General features: G+C 46.3%; 2 long non-coding RNA genes across 2 annotated transcripts in view; one reads left to right on the plus strand and one right to left on the minus strand.

Moving 5' to 3' along the window:
* The window catches only part of LOC138465369 (uncharacterized), a 48,224-nt gene extending 41,640 nt beyond the window's left edge, over positions 1-6,584 (minus strand). Inside the window, exons 1-3 of the long non-coding RNA XR_011267917.1 lie at positions 5,780-6,584; positions 5,584-5,692; positions 5,296-5,507 (exon numbers count right to left, since the gene is read on the minus strand). This is a non-coding gene — a long non-coding RNA (uncharacterized lncRNA). The remainder of the gene's footprint in view (positions 1-5,295; positions 5,508-5,583; positions 5,693-5,779) is intronic.
* Positions 1-14,213, plus strand: part of LOC138566745 (uncharacterized) — a 210,221-nt gene that overhangs the window by 106,866 nt on the left and 89,142 nt on the right. The window lies entirely within an intron of this gene.

Below are 14,213 nucleotides of genomic sequence, written 5' to 3' on the forward strand. Positions count from 1 at the left end.
ACACCCTTGAGTTCTGTGACCAGCAGCCCTCGTAGGAGGTCATCACGGCTGGCAGGTGCCTCTGGGAGGGACAACCATGGGCACAAGCGCGGCCGAAAATAGGCTGTGCATTGCGGTACTGTTGGCCCACAAGTTGGGATGGGTTGGTTGGTGGGAACATTGGGGAGGTGGGGGTGGTCCTTAGTGGGGTTTGTCAGATTGGGCCTGGTTGGTGGGTTGGAACGTTGGGGAGGTGGGGTTGTCCTTTGTGGGGGTTTGTCAGTTTGGGCCTGGTTGGTGGGTGGGAACATCATGTGTGGTGTACATTGTAATCCCAACCCTGTTTCCCCTGTTAATCCAACAATATAGTGGTGTGCAAAAGCAAATGACGAGTGGACATTCTCATTTCATGTGCATTTAATTCAACAACATGAAGTGCTGAATGCGTACATGTGGCACATCAGAAGAAATTGTGTATGAGTGCACTACGTGCATGTTGTCCATCAATGGCACCCTGGCCTGGTAGTGCACCCATCCCATCACCATCTTCATCATCCTCCTCATCTGCTGGCTCGATGTCCGGGGGGGGAGTGGAATGTACCTGCGTATGCACACGTTGTGCAGCATAGCACATGCAAGTACTATTTTCCTTGTCTTCACCTGGCTGTAATGCAAGGCGCCACCTGATCTGCTCAGGCAGCGGAACCTGGCCTTCAGCAGTCCAAAGGTCCACTCTATTACACCACGTGTACGTATGTGTGCCCTGTTTTAGGCCTCCTCATGCCAGTTTTGTGGCCGTCGTATGGGCGTCATCAGGCATGGCGTGAGTGCATATCCGGCATCACCTGCATGGGGGTGAAAGTAAGGGTCATGTTACTGTTTGTGGTATCACTGTCTGTATCAGATGCAGTCCATAGATGCCCCTTCTGGTAAGCCGATGTTTGACTCATCTATTGTGCACACTTGGATCACATTTCCATGCTGGGTTCTGTGATGCTCAGATTCGTGGAGTGACGTTAGGCAGGAACATGTTCCAATCATTGTAATGTACGTGTTCAGTGTGGTGGGTGCCTCCGGCATTGTGATGTGATGGGCAGATCTGCATCAGGCAGACACAGATCACTGCAAAGATGTGGCCACTGCACATAGCACGAGATGCGCCGATCGTGTGCATGGCAGTAGCAAATGTACATCAGGCGGGGGAGGCACTCATGTTGCCTTTGCATGTAGTGCCACCCCATGGCTAGAGTGTACATGGAGATGGGCAAGGCTTCTTTGCGTGACATGGCATGGTGTAATAATCAAGTTGCCGCATTGAGCTGTGTGGATACTGGTGCTTGTCTATTGGTGCATGTCTATCCCCCCCCAATACACAGGGGTCATGCATTGGCAGTTGTGATGGCCCAACTGCCTTGGACACTGTGGGCCTTGACTATCCCCCCAATACACAGGGGCCATGCATTGACAATTGTGCTGGCCCAACTGCCTGGGACACTGTGGGCCTTGACTATTCCCTCTGCGCAATACACAGGGGTCATGCATTGGCAGTTGTGCTGGCCCAACTGCCTGGGACACTGTGAGCCTTGACTATCCCCCCACTTAATACAAAGGGCTCATGCATTGGCAGTTGTGCTGGCCCAACTGCCTGGGACACTGTGAGCCTTAACTATTCCCCCTCCCAATACACAGGGGTCATGCATTGGCAGTTGTACTTACCCAACAGCCATGTGCTTTGCCCCGCATAACGTTCCATCTAGCGTGGCAATGTAGAATTCCGGAAGGCATTGAGTCGTGTGTGGACCCTGTGAAACGTGCACAGCAATACGTGATGGCTTGTTGGGCATCGCAGACCATCTGGACGTTCAGTGAGTGGAATTGCTTCCGATTGAGGTACACCGCCTCAATTGCATGTCTGACAGTCAACTCCATGTGCGTGAATCTAATGCGCCTATGAAACTGGGCATGCCGGCAATAGCATGGAAGGCCACTTTGGTGGCAATGACCTGGGCAGGGGTACGGGGTAGGGAAATGTGCTCTGACGCATGGTGCAGCAGCGCATCCAGTACCTGGACCAGTAACCTGGAAAAGCAAGGTTCTGACAGCCGGTGCAGCTCCCCAACAGTGTGCTCATAGGTTCCGGTGGCTAGGAAATGCAGTACGGTAACTACTTTCAGGAGGGGGGGATTTCAGTCTGGATGCTGATGCGGCTGCTGATGTTCTCTTCGATGAGAGTGATGATGGATATGATTGAGGCATTGTCAAGCTGGTACAATGTATGTATCTGACTTGGGGTCAGGTTCCAGGGTGAGGCCCTGAGGCGGGGTATTGCTGGCTGCCTGCGGGGTGGTACCTGCTGCACATTGATGTTTTGTATGGCCACCGGGTTCCCGATTTGCCTCCTGCGCCTTCGCCGCCTCCTCCTCTGCCACAGTGCTGCTTCAATCTGCACTGCTGCTTGCAGGTTCCCTATCCCAATTGCCGCTAGGGATCCTGACAGCATGGTTGTGTTGGAAGGTGGCTTGGGTGTGGCCCTTTTGTAGGCTCCCAGTGGCCTATGATCTGCAGCTGGCCTGATTGAACACACCTGGGGCCTGTTTCAGCTCACCTGCTAATGTTTAACGCCATGTCCGCGGTGCCGGCGGTACGGACACGGTGTTCACAGTTTTCTGCCATGATCATGGTGGTGTTTCCGTGTCCGTGCTACTCGTAATGTTCCTGGTGTTACACATTGCCGGTGCGCCGCCGAGTCGTCCCGCTGTTTACGTGGACAGGGCTACCGAGTGCGTTGACACCGCAGGGCCACTTTGCGGTGATGGTGTTTCCGAATGGCGGGTCAGAATGAGCCGGCCCGGTAAACGGTGCCGGTATGGGTTTACCGGCACCGTTAAATCCGGACTGGCTAACTTGTAATGAGGCCCATGGTGTGTTACCCAAAATGACTTACCAGCAAAGCTCCCATCTTCTTAAACAATTCAATAAGCAAAAAAGAATCTAATAGAACGCTCAGGTCAAATAAAAAGTCGCTCCTTGCTGTCCCCAGTTTCAAATCCTCCAGAGTAGGAAGTAGCAGCTAATGCTTCAGAAAACGACTAAAAACCTGATTAGTCAACCAATACTAGTTAAACCTAATTGATCCTAAACATCTTCCCTCCGTAGGACCAGATAGATGCCTCCTTAGGGTCGACCATTACCAAAATCTGTATACAGTAAAAGTGATCATGCAATGTATCAACCTATGTAATGTACTTTGTGTTATTTGCTGTTTCATGGATAACTGTTGAAATGTATTGAAAGATGCTTGCAACAAAGTTGTGATACCTGAGGTTTTGGGCATTTAACAAATGTAATAAAATTTAAAAAGTTTAAAAAAAGAAAACATATGAATGACATGACCACCGCATGAACGAGCGTAAAGGGGACAAAAAGAAACCGGAAGGGTTACCCTTTGTAAGGTTGAATAAGGGGAGAGGAAGCAGGAGTGGAGAGGGAGAACCTATGCAAATTGGGAGTGAAAGAGGGCCCTTGTCGGAAGCGGAGAAGGAATTACGCAAGACTAATAATCTGTGTCTATATTGTGGGCAACCAGGACATTACATTCATACCTGTCCTAACACCACGAAGAAGGGATCAGGAGGGGCCCGGAACAAGGAGAAGATGGGAAAAGGGTTGAGCCGGCTTTAGGGGAAACTCAGGTGTCGGGCACGTACGGAGTAAAGTGCCCAGGTTGGGTAGCAAATATTGTTGGAAACAAGAATTCACATGAGTACAATTTGGTGATGTTAATCTTTGCAGTAACTAAGCAGGTGGTGTCAGCGATGGAAGACTCTGGAGCTACAGGGAATTTTATTAATAGCAGTTTGGCCAAACAATTGGGGTTGCCATTGCAGGACAAGCAGCAAGTGGAGGGCGTGCAATCAGTGGATGGGTCGCCATTAATTTCTGGCCCTATTCGACAACAAACACAACCCTTACAGATGAGATGTGGGTCAGGACATGTTGAGGAAATTGTGTTTGATTTGATAGTGGCCCCAAAATTTGGTCTCATTTTAGGAACGCCATGGTTAGTTCAGCACCACCCATGGATTGATTGGGCCACCCGGGAAGTGTTCTTTGAAACACCGGAGTGTGGGAGGCAATAACCACAGTTGGTTGGAGCAGTGGGGACAGGGATTCCGTCCCAATACACTGAACATGCGGGGGTGTTTGACAAAGGTGGGGCTGAGAGGTTGCCCCATCATCAGCACTATAACTTTGTGATTGAGTTGTAATCTGGGGCTAATTTGCCTTGTAGCAGGATATACGCCTTGACTGAGGCAGAGAATCAACACTTGAGAGAGTACTTGGATGAGATGCTGGAGAAGGGTTTCATTAGGCATTCCACTTCACCAGTATACTCGCCCTTATTTTTCATGCCAAGAAGGAAGGAACGCTTAGGACCTGTATTGACTATCAGGCATTGAACAAGGTGACAGTGAAGAATAGGTATCCACTGCCATTAATTTCTGTATTATTGGACCAAATCAGGGCAGCGGTGGTATATACCAAATTGGATTTGGGGGGTGCTTATCATTTGGTACGGGTAAAGGAAGGGGAAGAATGGAAAGCGACTTTCAGAACAAAATTTGGGCCATTTGAATATTTAGTGATGCCTTCCGGATTGTGTAATGCTGCAGCCGCTTTACAATACTTCATGCAGGAGGTTGTTGAGTGAGTTCATTGATGTGTTTCCCCATGTGTATATTGATGACATTTTGATTTATTCATCTTCAAGAGACCAGCATGTAGAGCATGTGAGAGCAGTGTCGAACAAATTGCAGGAATATTAATTGTATGTAAAACTAGAGAAATGTGCGTTTCACACTACAACGGACGAGTTTTTGGAATTCATTTTGACTCCCACAGGCATTGTTATGGACAATTCAAAAGCGCAGGCAGTCACAGAGTGGCCAGCTCCTAAATGTATAAAAGATATCAAATCCTTCATGGGGGTTTGCCAACTTTTACTGCAGGTTCATTTCAAATTTTTCTCAAATTGTTGCACCTATAACAAAATTGTTGAGAAAAGCCACAAGTTTCAGTTAGAATGAGGAAGCGGAAAGAGCTTTTCAAGAGTTAAAGGACGCCTTTAATTCGGCCCCAGTTTTGAGACACCCCGACTCGGGAAGCCTTTTCAAGTAGAGACAGATGCATCAAATGTGGCAGTGGGGGCAGTGTTGTCGCAGAAAGATGAGGAGGGGATCTGGCATCCAGTAGCTGTGAAACTTGTGATATCTCAACATAATATGATCATAAATCGTAACAGGTTACAGCACTGACCTGGGTAGATACAGCAGTAGAAGATAAGAGAATCCTCCTAGTCGGCCTGTCCCCTCCTGCCAAAATAGCAAAGAGCTGACAGGGCTTCCAGGGAAACCCTCTGGGGAATAAAACCCTGCGGCGCCTCTATCGATTCCTCAGCGATCTGGTATGTGGTTATCTGGAGGCAAGTCTATCCCGGAGTGCTTCAGCTGGAGTATGGTGTTCGGAACCTACAAATAGAGAGGGATGTTAATGAAAGTAGTTTACATCCTTCCCAAATAAGTGAAATGCTGCAGTCTTGATTACCCGTGTTTTCTACTAGTGAAGAGTGAGAGATCCGGAGTCCCAAAGTGTAAGGTTTCAGAGAGATATAAGGTAAGTATTCCGTGGAGCCAGGGTTCTGACTTCTGAGAAACTGATAAGAAATGAGAAGATCGTTATTACTCAAAAGGAAGGAGAGGAAAGAGCCGTTAACGTGTATCATGAGAAGCCATCTGCCTACCGGTTGTCATGGAGACAGCTCGTAAATGTAAACTTGAAAGTCATTGCCTGTGAGACAGACGGCTGCGGGAGACGGTTTGAAGCCAGTGTGATTTCTCAGGAGTGACTAAGAGAGGTACTTGTAGGAGCCAGGATGTAGCTGTCCAAGGTGAGAGAAAGGGAGGAATGGTTAACAGTAGTCAGTACAACACGGAACCAGGAAACCAGGATGCAAATGCCTACCCGGAAGAACAGTGTTCATAGATGCCAGCCAGGGAGACCGAAGGACTTGTAAGCAAATGAATGATATCTAAAGAGAAAAAGCCCAGGGTTAAGAAGGACAGAACAGTCACTGAAGGTACAATGTCAGAGGGACAGATACAAACTTACGGTGCGCTTGCTAGCCAGAGTAGCTACGCGACGGCTCTTGATTCATGGCTTAGTATGTAATCCAGCAGTACACGGGGGCGGTGCCCAAAGGAGACAAGGCAGCCGACTGTCTGGAGCGCTGTTGGTCACCATTTTAGGGTGGAACAGGGACACTGTCGTGATACGTTTCCAGCATTTCCATAGTGACCATCTGTGCCCCTGATTCATGACAGTGGCTTACTATTCTCACAAACTTACCAGCTGCAAGCAGAATTATTCAATTACGGATAAAGAGTTATTAGCAATCAGGGCTGCCTTTCTCAAATGGAAACATTACTTGTTGGGTGCAAGGCATCAGGTGGTGGTGGTGACAGACCATAAAAGACAGCCCAAACTCTTAGTCCAAGTCAATTACGGTGGTAACAATATTTCAATGAGTTCGATTTTTTGGTGACTTTCTGACCTGGAAAGAAAAATGGGAAGGATGATGCGCTGACAAGGCAACAAAGTCTAGAGAATGTGGTAATGGAAGTTAAGGCAATCATTTCCTCTAAAAAGGTGGTAGGGGCTATTACGGACAAACTGCTGGAACAAATAAAGAAAGGGATGAAACAACAAGAAGGGTTTAGATGGGGGGTAGGTGACCCATTGCAAACCATGAGAGGTGGTCCTCCTTATTATGCAGGGAAATTGTTTTTACCCACTCATGAACTACAAAGGAAAGCCCTGTATTGGTGCCATAACTCCCCACTAACAGGACATTCAGGAAGTAAGACGCAAAGCATGCTAGAAAAGTATTTTTGGTGGCCGAGTTTGAAGAAAGACACCATTGAGTACATTCACAGATGCAAAACGTGTGTTCGGAACAAGGCAGAGCATTCTAGGAAGGTGGGGTTGCTACAACCTTTACCAACTCCAGAAAAGACCTGGACACACATTTCTATGGATTTTATTATTGATCTTCCTCCCGATGATCAATATGACACGATTTCAGTAGTGGCATATCATCTATCTAAACAGTCTCCATTTGTGCCATGTGTTGGTATACCTGGTGCAGGACAACTGGCTGAGTTATTTTTGCAGCATATCGTGAGATTGCATGAACTTCTTCGAAGTATTGTGACAGACATGGGGCCTCAATTCACCTCCAAATGTTGGCGTGCCTTCTGTCGCATGTTGAATACATCTCCTATGTTCCAGTGCTTAAACTGTTTGTAATGACCAACTGTACCAACCAAAACAGCAGCTCTATGCCTGTTGAATACATAATGTACTGATGAATGCTTCTTTGCCTGTAACTAAGCTCTTGCAAGTAACAGCGCCTCAATGCCCATGGGTTACTTGCGCGCTATATAAATTTAAATAAATAAATAAATGTTGAGAATCAATTGCGCGCTGTCCACAGGCTATCATCCCCAGACAGATGGGCAGACGGAGAGAGACATTGGAACAGTACTAAGGCTGTTACTTGGGTGTTGGTATAGTCATGGGTACGAGCCTTGTGGTTAGCAGAATTTACGTACAACGATACTAAACATGCCTCGCTGGGTATGGCCCCAAATGAATGTCTGTATGGGCATGAGCAGAATATGCTACCTGAGAGTTTACCAGAGGTGGAACGGATTCCCATATTACAGGAAAGAAAGCCGTTTCTACTAGACATTAGACGGAAAGCACGATCCAATTTGGAACAGGCCAAAGCGGCCTATAAGCAGCAAGCAGACAGATAATGCCAGGAAGCCCGAAATACAAGGCGGGGGATCGAATATGGTTATAAACACATATTTCCCTCTGGTAGGACCATGTAAATGTGCACCTAGATTTATTGGTCTGTATGAGATATTGCAGTGCGTCTCTTCTGTGGCTGTTAAATTACGTTTGCCTACAAATTTGTGATACACCACATATTCCACGTGTCTGTGCTTAAACCCGCAGCTCCTGGTATGCGTACACAAAGACCTCCAGTAATTATGAAAGACGGTCAAGCTGAATATGAGGTGAAGCGGTTTTGAACTCAAGGAGATGGCAACGGGTATTATGGTATTTGATTCCGTGGTGTAGCTATGGCCCTGAAGATTGTTCATGGGAGCTGGCAAGTGCTGTCTATGCGCCAAGACTGGTGCGACAATTTCACTTGAGACACCCTGAGAAGGCAGGTACTGCAGGTATTGGGCTGGGGAAGAAGGAGGCATGCAGTGCACGTTAAAGGCAGGTAGTGAGGTAAAACTACAGTTCCCAGCAGCCCTGGGGCTAAGCTGTTTTCCTTACGCTTCTCGCGCACGAACAGCTGTAACCAGTAGAGGGAGAACATTTTAAGGCCGGCCGCCCGTGCTCTGTTGCGGCTTATTGAAGATGATCCAGCATGGGTGGTCACAGTGGTTGGCGGGGGAATTCTAGACTGCCACGGGACGCCGAAGGAATGCTGCAGTACCTTCATCTCGGGTCGTGGTGGTGAGCATGAGGCCAGTCGGGTGCATACAACGCCCTACTGCTTCTTTTCCGGGTCATCCTGCGGGGTCCAGGTACTCAGTTATGTGATTTGGGTTTGCTTAAAACTGCTTTGGGGGCCTTTCCTTGCCGGTGCGCTACTCCCATTGAGGAGCGGAGAGCTATGGACTCTGCCTGCATGATTCATTACTTTCTCTGATTTACGAGCGTATTAAGAATGGGCAGGACTGCAGGTTTTCTGTTGTTTGTACGACAATTACAAGTCGTAGGAGACACACGCGAACAAGCACCAAGCTATTAGATGATCAGGTGTCTATTTTGTTTACAGCCATAGCATGTAGATATGGGACAATCTTTGAATGTTATGTGCGGTTTTTGATCGCTCATGCTTGCCCAGCGGGTCATGCGTGCGTTTGTCCATTCATGGAGGGAAAAATCCCTCGTGCGTTTCATTCGGCTTGCTCTTGTGCCAAAATGTGTTACACGTGCTGCAAACCATTTTCTGCTTTAGGGAGCAAGTTTATGTTGAGTTCAATGATATGTGCTTCCATGTGGTCTTTTGAGTTGATGTCACATGTTTCATGTTTAGTTGCGCTTTGTTTCATGTGGTCATGTCATGTTTTGTATAGTGTAAATTGTACACTGCAATATGCTAGGTACTAGGTTCAGGTAGGTTTATACTAGGTTATGTTAAGAACTGATGACAAACAGGGTCATTTGTAAGAATGGGTTAGAAGTGTTAAATGATGTTTATGTGTGTTTCTTTTTCCTAACCTCCCCCAACCCTATCCAAAACTATGCTTTGCCTTCTTTCTGGTCTCCATACTACCTATCCACACTCTCCCTAATCCCTGTTCCCCCCATCGGCTGCCACATGGTTACATGTTTTTACTAACATCCAGGGGCCCGTGCCAAACACGGTGGGAGGGTCGAACTATTCGGCTTCTGTGGTTCAGGGGAGGGTGTTGATACCCTCACCTCTCGGTTCTTGATAGCAGTTGGCAGCAGCGTCAGTCATGGACCCCTACAGAACCGCTAGAGAAGCAATAGCAGCTCATCGGTTGACCCTGAATGCAATCACCAATGTGTCATCCTTCCAACTGTTGAGGCGGAGGAGGGTCGCATCGACCTTTGTTCCCCATAGTTATCCAGGGTGGGCAGGATGACAGGGTCGACATGGGAGAGGTTGTCTGGAGAATACTAAAGAATAAAGACCAGATGAAAGCCTTGAGTGGCGCTCGTAGAACAACCCTGAGAACAGAGATCAATGAAGGGGACCTGGTGAAAATAAAATGTCCACATAAGGATCAAGTGACGGGGTCCAAGGACAGTCAAACCATAGAAGGGGTGCAGAAAGACACCAATCACATATGCCCCAGAAATGGAAGGAAATGGAATCTCAAACGAGTCGCTATGTTTAGACGGCAGACTCTTAAATCGAGAGAATCGTCCTTGGCGGCCCCCACTTCAGTAGATCTAGACGCACACTGTGAACAGGATATTGAGAGAGGAGGGTCTCGAGTACAGAGCCAGAGAAAGCACACAGGTGGAAAGAGAAATGTGAGATGAAGAAGTCACCACACCACAGGCTAGCGGCAAATTGGAAGGAACAGAGACCACGCCAACCATACCATTACCTGCTGAGAGTCGCCCTCAATGCAAGAATAGAAGGTCTACAAGGTACAAGGACTTTGTGATGGCGCCAGGTGGCTCAACAAAGGCAGGTATGTAGAGAGGAGGCCTCACAAGATTACGGCCCATTCATGCCTGCAAGACTACAGGTGCTCAGTGCGCAAAAGCGGATTATGAGCAGTCCGAGGGCTTGAGAGGACGCTCCCCGGCACTCCTCCCGCCCCGAGACTGGGGCTTTACTTCTGCCACAGAATCCAGACTAATAAAATAACCCTATTTAAGACAGTACATGCTGGCAGTGAGGCAACTACAGGACTTCATATCAGGATTATATGGGCAATGTACTGATGGTTTAATTTCTTGCTGATTTACATATGCTCAGTAAACCTCCCTTTCAATCAACGTCAAGTGCAGTTGAGTAAAGTGCAAGGACACTGTGACACCGGGTGCCTCACAATCCAAAAATAAAATAAAAACTGGCATTTGCAGGTGAATGATTACATAAGGTGCTTATATTGGAACCATAAGAAAAAATCTAATTGGCTGCTTTACAACATAATCAGTGAATTGGTAAGAGTGCAAGTACCCAAATGAATGTAATAATAACAAATAAGTGGCTTAATGGGTAAACTCTTACAACTGGAATGGTGACACTTATTAGATGTGTCCTGAATAATGATATTAGGAAATGGGGGTTTACTAATAGTCTGACAAATTTATGAGCCCAGTCAACACGTGTTTCAAGTGTCTGCTCTTCCTCTGGGATGTTCAAGGCCATGTATGTTAATCAAACTATGGATACATGAAGCAACAATTGCAAAGGGACTTATAAACACATTTTGCAAATTACACTGTTGTAATGACACTTGGAAAGGTTTTAAAATAATAGTTTTCTACATTATAATCAACAGCAGACCATGTTGTCCTTTGCCATTTTGACTTCATGTATCCATGCTTTGATTAATATAACTAGCCTCCAGCATCCTTGAGGAAAAGCAGACGCTCGAAACACTTGTTGGTTGGGTTTATAAATTTGCCACAGACTATTAGGAAACCCCCATTTCCTAATATTTTTTTTTCTTTTATTGTGTTACAGTTCATGAAACTTCACAAATTTTATATAGAAAAAAAGACATATCATACAAAATTATATAACCACATTGCCTCAAAATTACATCAGATTCAGATAAAAGCATAAAAAGGAGAAAGGAAGAATACAAGCTAGGTAGAACAACAACATATAAAAAGATCATTATCATAATTTAAAAAAAAACAATAGAAATATATATCCCAATAAAATTATTATGCCACATAAGTAAACAAAACTAATTACATCACAAACTTATTCAATGGCCATATGTATCAGAAACCAATTCAGGTCCACTCTCCAGGTCCAACATCATTTTAACATCCTCTTCAAATGTTCGTAGGCGATCATTTGCCACCTTCCAAATCTGGGTGATAGCAATAACCAACCTATTACTCCTCCCTGATAAGCACCTCAACCAGAAAATTTCACTTTCAATATACATCTGATCATAATCAAATCTGGCAAAGTACTTGTTATAGATCGATCTCATGCCGACAGCAGGTGAGAATATGTCTGACTGTTTCCACTCTAGAATCATCAGCACATATTCTGCAGATCCAACTCTCAGCAGGTCCATTAGTCCAGGCTCCCCGAACCCCCAATACATTAAGTCGATTGAGTCGAATATCTAAGAATATTCTATGATTGGATTGAGAGGGCATAAGTTTCAGATAGCTTTGGGGCTCTTAGAATATGAAAGGCATCTTAGCAAATGTACTTCGAGAGCTGCTCATAGTGGAGATGATCATGGCTGTTAGTCCAATCCCACTTCTCTATGACATCCTTCAACGATTTTAATACTGCCCCTTCACCATGATCCCATTTAGGTGACCGACCAATTTTATCAAAAAGATGGTAATTTTTCTCAAATGTATTCAGGGCCTCCATTTTACCTCCCTCCAGACCTTCCTGAAGGATGTACAACAGAGTAACTGGGCGGGCAAATTTGATTTTCACATATAACATAGCTCTGTTATGATCAATTTGGGTTGACAAAGAGATAAGCCCCATTTCGAGACGTATCGCCTGGACCGGAGTGTAATTGGTAAGGCCAAGCAATCTACGCCATATTATACCTTCCATCACATCCGCCCAGTCAGAAAACGATGTCTCCAAAGCATATAGGAACATAGACACCAACTTCTGCTTATATATATTTGTGATTCCCAACAGGCTGAAGCCTGCCGTCTTTTTGGAGAAGGACATGACTGCTGTTAGAGTTGCCATAACTTTAGATCTTTTGCTCCGTTGCACCATTGGATTCATTTTCCCTCTCCCACCATATACCTCATGGCCCAAATACTTATAGCAATTTATTTTTATCAAGCCTAATGGGCAGAGGATATTTAACTTTTTACAATTTCGGCCCACTGCCATAAATTGAGTTTTATTAAGCTTGATTGCTAGGCCATTATTCTTAGCATAATCACAAATGGCACTAGCGCTATTACAGACACCACTATAGGTATTATCAAAAATAATAATATCTGCATAGCAGATCCACCTAGTTTTGAGTGAGCCTATTCTGGGAAAGGCATTCTTTTTTTCTTTAAAAATACCACCAAAATCAGCCATAAATAGATTGTATAACGTAGGTGCCAGGGCACAACCCTGTCTTCCACCTTTTGCTATAGAAATAGGTTCAGACAGGGTACCCATATTATCCAGACGAATCCTGGCCTTACTTTCATCATATATCATCATACATGAATACCATTATTCAGGACACACCTATATAAGTGTCGACATTCTAGTTGTTAGGCCTTACCCATTAAGCCACTTCTTTGTCATTATTACATAGGTTGTAAAGCACCTGAATGATTGTTTTCTTGGTTCCAATAAAAAAAAAACACCTAATGTAATCATTAACCTGCGAATGTCGGTTTTTATTTTAGGATTGTGAGGCGCCCGGTGTGACAGTGTCCTTGCACTTTACTCAACTGTCCAGTGTGGGTCAGGGAGCCACACCATTGTCGTCTCCGGCTCGAATCATAGCGTTTTCTAATACCTCCCCACTTGCAGCCCAGTTGACTGGGGCACTCCCATCTGCAGAAAAGTGACATGCAGATTATAAAGGACATTTATACTGCACTGCGTGCCAGAGCGAAGGAAGGAACCCTACAAGAAGCTGAACCCCTGAACCACCGTAGGCAAAGCCATTCATCCTTCTGTGCCAGAGCCGCAATCTCGCCCCTCCTCCCCCAAATGTGAGGGGCTCTTTCACTTTACAATGGCCTGACCCCGGCCCTGCAGGTAGGCACCGTGCACCGGACGTCCCGGTCCCTAAGGAGTGAGTCTTCCATATGTGAGGAGCTGCCGCCCTCTGTCATTTCCGTGGTGAGCATGGGAAGCGTTGCCAGCCATGGAGTGACTCATGGCGTGACGCATCTGACGATGGTGAACGCCTTCTCCCTCCTGACTCACCGAGAGGGTTGCTTTCCATGTCACTCGGCATCCCTCGGGGAGTTCCGCCTGGCAGAGCTCCAGAGTACACACGCCGGTGCTACAGGGCAGGCGCGGATTCAGCACGTTTCAGCGTCATCACGTCAATGGACGTCGCGTAAGCGCGTGCGTAACGTCAGGCAACTCTTGCAGATCCTGTGACCCTGATTCACTGCGTGGAACGGATGGACTACTGTAAAAGAGGCGTGGCCTAAGGGGGGGCGGGGATAAGCATAGGCAATGGCAGTGCTATGTCACATCAATCAAATGGCATTATTGACTGCTCTTTGCTGCTGGTATCAAACACGGCTGGAATGTGTGTACCTTAAACTGTCCTTCTGGTCATGGCCAACATGCAGAGCCATTTCAACCAATTCACTAACCGACCAATGCTTTGACAGGCAACAACCAACCTTTATCCAGTTCTGCATTATCCTCCTACTCTCCTTCACACCATCCCCTCATCGGCTTCAAC

Source organism: Ambystoma mexicanum, chromosome 1p, assembly GCF_040938575.1.
Source record: "Ambystoma mexicanum isolate Mex_15411 chromosome 1p, UKY_AmexF1_1, whole genome shotgun sequence".
In the NCBI taxonomy this organism is placed as follows: domain Eukaryota; kingdom Metazoa; phylum Chordata; class Amphibia; order Caudata; family Ambystomatidae; genus Ambystoma; species Ambystoma mexicanum.